A 7989-nucleotide genomic window follows, 5' to 3' on the forward strand; every position below is an offset into this window, starting at 1 on the left:
GTCTCAGGGTCATAAAGGCTGAAGTTCTTATGGTCCATTAGTCCTTTGGACTAATTGTTTCCATGTGTCTTTGATTTTCTTCACTCTTCTTTGCTCCAGATGAGGAGAGACCAATAGTTGCCAATTAGATGGCTGCTTGCAAGCTTTTAAGACCCTAGTCACTCTTCACCAAAGTGAAATGTAGGACAATATTTTTTGTATACCATGTTGTGCCAATTGAGTTTGATGTCCCCTGCAACCATAGTCCCCAATCTGCAGGCCCAGTGATTCACTCCCTCAAGGTGCTTATCTGTGGTTAAGAAGTTATACCAACTTTGCCTCCCTGTTATATTTAAACTGCATATGGACATTTTTATAGCACATATAAATACAAATGTAGGGATATTGTCTCCCAAACCTATGTATGGTTGTGTATTCTTTACATTTTTGATAAAGATATAAACTAGAGTCAACTCCCAATTATCTCCATGGGTAGAAGGGAGAAAAGGCTGGAATGAAATAAGTGAATAATGCAAACATCACTTGAGATTTGGCTTTGGAATGGAGGGACACACACACACACACATACACACGTGGACACAAACCTTGGGCCAAACCCTTACTTTGGAGCCAAGTTTAGTTAATCAGAAAATAACTAGGAAGTGATTAGAACATGTGTTCTTCTCACTCCACCTTGGGAGAGCAAAAGGTATGGCTCAAAGTAATGAGGCTACGGCTACCATTGTCTACTCGAGGGGGATCGGTGCAAGAGATCCTGGATAGAGTGGGAGAACAATGTAGAACAAAACTCAAAATCATTTAAAAAAAAAAAAAAAGACCAGGTTTGGTGGTCTGATAGAGCCTGGTGAAACTCCTGACACTATGGCCCCTAGTTACCCTTCAGGTCTGGAACTGAACTCACTCTGGTGGCTTCCAGCCAAACAATAGACTTATGGGGTGAACATTTACATCAGATAGGTATACTCCTTGGAACAGAAGGGCATTGTTTGCACAGGGAGATAGCTTGGGGGGCAGGAGTGCACAGGAGGGAAGGACACAGGAAAGAGATAACCACTAGGAGGAAGTGGGAAGAGAGCTGTTACTTTGTGGGGAATTGCAGTCAGTGTCATGAAACAAAATGTGTATGAACTGTTGTATGGAAAATGAATTTGCTCTGTAAACTCACCCAAATCACAATTAGAAAAAGGAATGAGGCTGATTTCACAAGCCTGTTGTCAAAATCAGACTCACTTCATGGCAGCCATAGGTGGTACATAAAAGAAGGTCAGAAGAGGAATGAGTCAAGCAATAGGGTACCAAGATTCCTCACAAAGAAACTGTTTCCTGTTTGTGTCCTTGACAAAGCTTCTCCCTTCTATAGCACAAAGCTTGCCAGTGAAGAGTCTAGAAACAGAAAACTTCCCTTGGAATAGCTCCTTTGTCTGAGCCTATTTTTGGAGTAAGGAGCCCGGGTGCCATAATGGTTAAGCACTAGGCTGCTAACCTAAAGACTGGCGGTTTGAACTCGTGAACGCCCCAACAGGAGAAAAGACCTGGCAATCTGCTCCTGTAAAGATTTTAGTCTAGGAAACCCTGTGGAACACTTCTACTCTGTCCTACAAAGTCTCTAGGAGTCAGAATTGACTCAATAGCATACAACAACACAATTCTTGGATTTGAGGTGATAATATACAACTAAGATGAACAGCGTTATTAAAAGTATCAGCATTCATTCAGTCCTTCATTCTTCCCTTCATTAATTCAGTATATATTAACCTTTAGTCTTGCCTATTATACCCAAAATATGTCTCACATCTATCCATACAGGAGGTCTGGTGGCATAGTCCCTAAGGCATTTGACTGCTAACCAGAAGGCTGGTGGGTTTGAACCACCAGCCACTCCTCGGAAGGAAGGTTGGGCCATCTACTTCCGTAGTGATGCCACCTCGGAAACCCAAGGAGGGGTCACTATGAGTCGGATCCAACTCACATCTATCCAGTCTTCCCCATTCCCATTGCCACTACTCTACTTTAGCTCTCATTGTTTCTCACCTGGACTCAGGCAATAAGCTTTTATCTAGACTCCATTGTTCTCAGCCTCACTTATCCAAACCATCACCCACATTGACGCCCAAGTTGTTTTCCTTAAGCACTGCTTCAATCATATCAGCCTAAGTCAAAAAACATCAGTAACTCCTCATTGCCTGCCAAACAGTGAAAAATTTTCACTGTATCATTTAAGAGCTACCATAGTCTGGATCTGATAATACATCTTCCTACTCTCATGTCATGCTCCCTCCCCACCAAAAAACAAAAAAACAAAAAAAACCTCATACTCCTTTCAAACTAGAACCAGTCACTGTTCCCCATATTTGCACCAGCCTTTTGATGAGGCCTATCACTTCTTGAGTCGGGGCTGACTCGACGGCACATAACAACAATAACAACAACATCACTTCTTGAAGAGCTCTGGTGGTGTAGTGCCTAAGGCATTTGACTGCTAACTAGAAGGCTGGCGGTTCAAACCCACCAGCCACTCCTCGGAAGGAAGATTGGGCAATTAACTTCCCTGATGATACCACCTTGAAAACCCAAGGAGGGGTCGCTATGAGTCAGATCCGACTCCACAGCAGTGAGATTGGTTGGTTTTGGTTTATCACTTCCTGGGAAATCGTCCCTCTCATCCCTACTTGGTAAAATCCTTTTTCCTAAACCATCACCTCCAAGAAATATTCCTTAGTCTTTCTTCTAATTAGATGGGATTTCTCATCATCCCTCTTTGAACACTTGTGGTACTTGTTTTCTGCCTCTCTTATGGCACTTGACGTTCCACCCTGTGTTACAGTCATATGGTGCAGTCTTCATCTTATTCTTCACATTAAAACATTCCAAGCAGGGCTGACTTACCCATTAGGCATAATAGGCATAGTGCCTCAGACCCACAATACATTTAACTGAAAAAACAAACTCATTGCCATCGAGTCAATTGCGACTTGTGACAACCCCCATTGGGTGTCCAAGGCTGTAAATCTTTACAGAAGCAAACTGCCTCATCTTTCTTCTGTGGAGCGACTGGTGGGTTTGAACTGCTGACCTTTTGGTTAGCAGCCAAATGTCTTAACCACTATGCCACAGCTCCTTACAATACATTAAAGGGACCACTAAAATGTTTTCATTTCTTTTAAAATTAGAAGAAAATAGATGAACTTTTAGGGCCAAAGATCATATTCATCTTTATACCAATACAGCCTTAAAACTTTTTAATATTTTTGAGAAAGGGGCTCATGAAGGCATTATTAGTACCTAAAACCCTCAGAATTCATAATGCTGCCCTGATTGCTAGCACAGGGCCTTGAATGTAACAGGTGCTCAACAAAGTCAATTGAATTGAACTCCCTTGGACTGGCTATTAGGGCATGGGAAGTTTCTGAATCAAAGAAGAGCCTGAGTTAAGATGAAGGTTCACAGAAGGAAGGAAGTGGAATAGTCTACCAATCCTAGGGATATAGGGTAGAAATGTGGGAGGAGATGGCAGAAAGATTTCATGCCCTTCTTAAAAAAAAAAAAAAGAAAAAGAACAAGGCGGCAGGCTGGCCTTCTGCCTCAGCTGTTTTATTTTGAACTTGTACCCAGTTGGCTATTTCAGCTAGCCAGAGAGGAGCACTAGACTCAGAACTCTTCAAGATCAGACTTTGTCTTCTTACTTATATCATTCATTATTCCTATCAATGAGGGAACCTAACAGTCAACTCCTTGAGGCCCATTAGAGCATGCCTGTTTTCTCTTAAGCTTTCAACATTACTCAGTATACTTTCTCAGCTCTGATGTTTTCTTCTGTCACACAATCACAGACTTTGTAGAGTTGGAGTGTTTCCTAGAAACGAAACAGCAAAGTCCCTTGCTTTGCTGATGAGAATACTGGGGCCTAGAAATGGGTAGGGATAGTCCAACACAACAGCTGGGACTGGTACCCTGGGCTCTACTCCACCAAATGTCTCAATTCTGAGATTGTCTTCCTCTCATTTTTCCTCTTAATGTTTTTGTGGGTTTTTTTTTTTCTCCCCTTTTGTGAAAAACACAGCCTTAAATACAACCTTGTGAACACTGGTGGCACTGTGGATAAGGCATTTGGCTGCTAACCAGAAGGTTGGCAGTTCAAACCCACCAGCTGCTCTGCAGGAGGAAAAGATAAGACAATCTTCTTCCATAAAGATGTACAGCCTTGGAAACCCTATGGGGATCACTATGAGTCAGAATCAACTCAACGGCAGTAGATTTGGTTTTTTAGATATAACATTGAATATCCATAAGGCCAAATGTCCTATTTTTATCAATGTGTAGGCAAGCGAACTTTTATAGAGATCCAGTGAGTGGGTGCTCTCCTTGTACTTTGTAATTTTTACATAACACTACTTGATGTACTCGCTTCCAGGAAACAGTGTCTCACTGTGCTACTACTGTACGTTGGATGGCTTAGCTAAGTACATATTATTGGACCCTCAAAATCAACAAGCACCTGGAAGGATATGCACAAAACTGTTATCAATGGTGAGTGACCTTTGTGGGGTGGAGGGAGAACTTTTATTTTCCACCTTGTGTCTTTCTGCTCATTATATTTTTTTTATATTGATATGTTTTATTTTTTATCATAAAAATAATTTAAACTGTGTGTGAGCTGTTGGGGGGTTTCCACCTTTCTCTTATAAAGAACCTATTTGTGTATTCTCATTGCCAGATTGTGCTCCTAAAGAGAAAGAACCCATTATTGTGGACACTGGCAATGTACAAATGTACCTGTCCACCCCTCCTCCTCAATACACATGCCTTCTGTCACCATGTTTAATCATTCTTATTCTTTTTTGCCAATTTCTTACCTAGGCACATTACAATATTTTTAAATGATTTGAATTTGCATTTTACATCGATAATAAGACTGCATTTTTGTTTGCTTCCTATTGCATACATTGTTCACTCATTTTAAAAAAATGAGTTAGTGAGTGGATTCTGGGTAATATTGCTTACTTCTTTGTCTGTTGATAATGACCTTTTATTTTTATCCTCTAAGAGTACATTTCCTACTATGTTAGAAGTATATAAAAAGAAAAAATTCACTGAGCTTCTTAATCAGAGTGATTTTGGACAAATTGTCTAACCTCTCTGAACCTGAGTTTCCTCATCTGTAAAATGGGTGGGTACAGTGATGGCATACCTGCCATGTAGGTTTCTTGGGAGGAGTAATGAGAAAATTCATAGGAAGTTCTCAGCAGCACTTAGCACATAGCAAGAGTTCAATAAATGGCAACTCCTCATTTACCATTCCCCTGCTACACAATGGCCACCGCTCATCTGTCAGTTTGTCATATTGTGGTGACTTACGTGTTGCTGTGAGGTTGTAGGCTATGCCACGAGTATTTCAAATACCAGTGGGGTCACCAATGATGGGCAGGTTTCAGCAGAGTTTCCAGACTAAGACAGACTGGGAAGAAAAATAGGGCCATCCATTTCTGAAAAAATTGGCCACATAAAACTTTATGAATAGCAGTGTAACACTGTCTGATATATTGCTGGAGAACTTTATGCGTAGCCATGAAACATTGTCTGATACACAATGGACTCTAGTAAATCTGCACTATGCTTGAGAAGGCTTTCCATCAGAAGTGCCTATCACTTAGATGATAGACCTCACTTCTATGGGTCACTGTATGAAGGGTGCTGAGAACATGGTGATTTTCTACCATGAGTTGTATAGAGTTTTTAGCTTTTCAGTCACTTCTACTTTCTAATCGCCTCTGTTCTCACAACAGCATGATGTCATGTAGGTAAGACAAATACTTTGACCTGTCTTTTTCACCAGTGAAAAATAATGATCTGAAGGGAATAATGCCATTTGTGTATTCAACAAATGTTTGTGATACATGGACTATGTACCTGTCATTTCTAGGGACTGGGACAAAACAGTGAACAAAAGTCTCTGCCTTCGTGAACCATATATCCTGGTGGTGGAAGAAGGAAGCAAGATAAAGAAGTAAAATCCAGTATCTCAAGTAGTGATAAGTGTTGAAGGGAAAACTAAAGCAGTGGAGGTGAGAGGGATACAATTTTAAGTGAGGTAGCTAGGACAAGTCTCGATGTGCAGGTGGCATTTTAGCAACTATCCAAATAGAGATTTAAAAAAAAAATAAAAAAAGGTGAGCCATGCAAATATCTCAGGAAAGTCTTCCAGGCAAAGGGAACAGCAAATGCAAAGGCCCTGAGGTGGGAACAGGGCTGGCAGTTGAGGAACAGCAAGGAGGCAAGCATGGCTAGAATGAGATAACTGAAAGGTGAGAAGGTGACCAGGTCAGAGAGGTAAGTGGTGGGGGACGAGGCTCAGTGCGCACTGGGTCTTGTAGGCCATTGGTAGAACTTGCTTTTGGCTTTCATTCAGAGTAATGTGTGAGCTCTCCAGGGCCAAAATGTCCTGCTTTCTTTCTGTCCTAGTCTTGTCTGATTCAAGAACCCTGGGTACAACAGCCAGGAGCCTTTGCCCAAGTCTAGCATGACGATGTACTCCAAAGAAGAAAAGACCAACAGTAACTAAGATTTTGCACCATTCATCTTCACTCTGCTTTACAGACTACTTCTAATGGGAAGAGTGAGTTGTACCCTCTGGAGCATGAATAGAGAGTGCGGAGCCAGAAAACCCTGCCTTCTCTTTCCCACTTGACCAGGTCTTCCTAGGGCCTAGGAAATTGCCCTGAGAGCTGTAGGCTTTGATGAGCTGGCCAGAGGAACAGAGACTGGTGAAAACTTCTCCCAGGGGTCAGGGAGTTTTCTATTCTGAGGAAGTACAGTGAGAAGAGATTTCACCCCATTCTTCTTTGGGTACCTCACCAGTTCTGCAAAGCAGAAAAAGCCACATCCCAGGCCACAGCCAGGCTCAGAAGGAAAAAAAGGAATCATGAATGTGTACATCTGTGAGGTGAGCACATCCAAAGCTAAATCAGCATGGCTCTTGGTCCATTCACATCCCCTGTGTTGATAATGAGCATTCTAAAATTGGTTGTGGAGAATTCCTTTTTTGAAGGAACATCTCTTTCCTTAAACCAAACCAAAACTTGTTGCCATTGAGTTGATTCTGAACTCATTGCAGCCCATAAGACAGAGTAGACTGTCCCCTAGGGTTTCTAAGGCTGAAAATCTTTATGGAAGCAGACTGCTACATCTTTCTCCCACAGAGCAACTGATGGATTTGAACCATCGACCTTTTGGTTAGCAGTCAAGCATTTAACCACTGTGCCACCATGGCTCCCTTCCTTAGGCCACTGGGCCCCTATTTAATGCATCAGAATGGGAAATTGCTTCACTGGGAGTATCATCTAGATCTCTAGAGAAAGTTATGATGATAAAAACACTGGGAAATACTAGTATGCTTTTCACCTTCAAAGACTATCACACCAAATGAGAACAATGTTTACTAGTCGCCTTTGATAAACTCTCCTAGGTTTTCTGGACTTCCAACTTTTGATTAAACCATTTAATTTAACTTTTGATTAAAGCCATTTTGGCATCAAGCTGAAGTAGTCATCTAACTTACTGAAATGAATTCCTCAATGCTCAGTCGTCCTCCTTCCACTGTGAATTCACCATGTGTGATCCACTTGATGTCTTTGATGCGTCTTTCCTCTTGTGGAAACAAGGTGCAAATTGGTTAGTTGCATGGTAGTGTGGAGTTACATAATGAGACAATTCTTTAGGTACCCAATTAGGATCATTACCTTCCACAATATGAGCAGCAGCCAAGACGATGCTTTGAGCTATAGATAGAGCCATTTCAATCATTTTGCTGTCCTCTTCAGTCACCTTGCTCTCATCTACAGTCACCTTGCTCTCATCTACAGTCACCTTGCTCTCATCTACAGTCACTTTGCTCTCATCTACAGTCACCTTGCTCTCGTCTTCAGTCACCTTGCTCTTGTCTTCAGTCACCTTGCTCTTGTCTCCAGTCACCTTGCTCTTGTCTTCAGTCAC

Source organism: Orycteropus afer, unplaced genomic scaffold (genome assembly GCF_000298275.1).
Source record: "Orycteropus afer afer isolate SDZICR_OR568_19922 unplaced genomic scaffold, OryAfe1.0 scaffold00387, whole genome shotgun sequence".
In the NCBI taxonomy this organism is placed as follows: Eukaryota; Metazoa; Chordata; class Mammalia; order Tubulidentata; family Orycteropodidae; genus Orycteropus; species Orycteropus afer.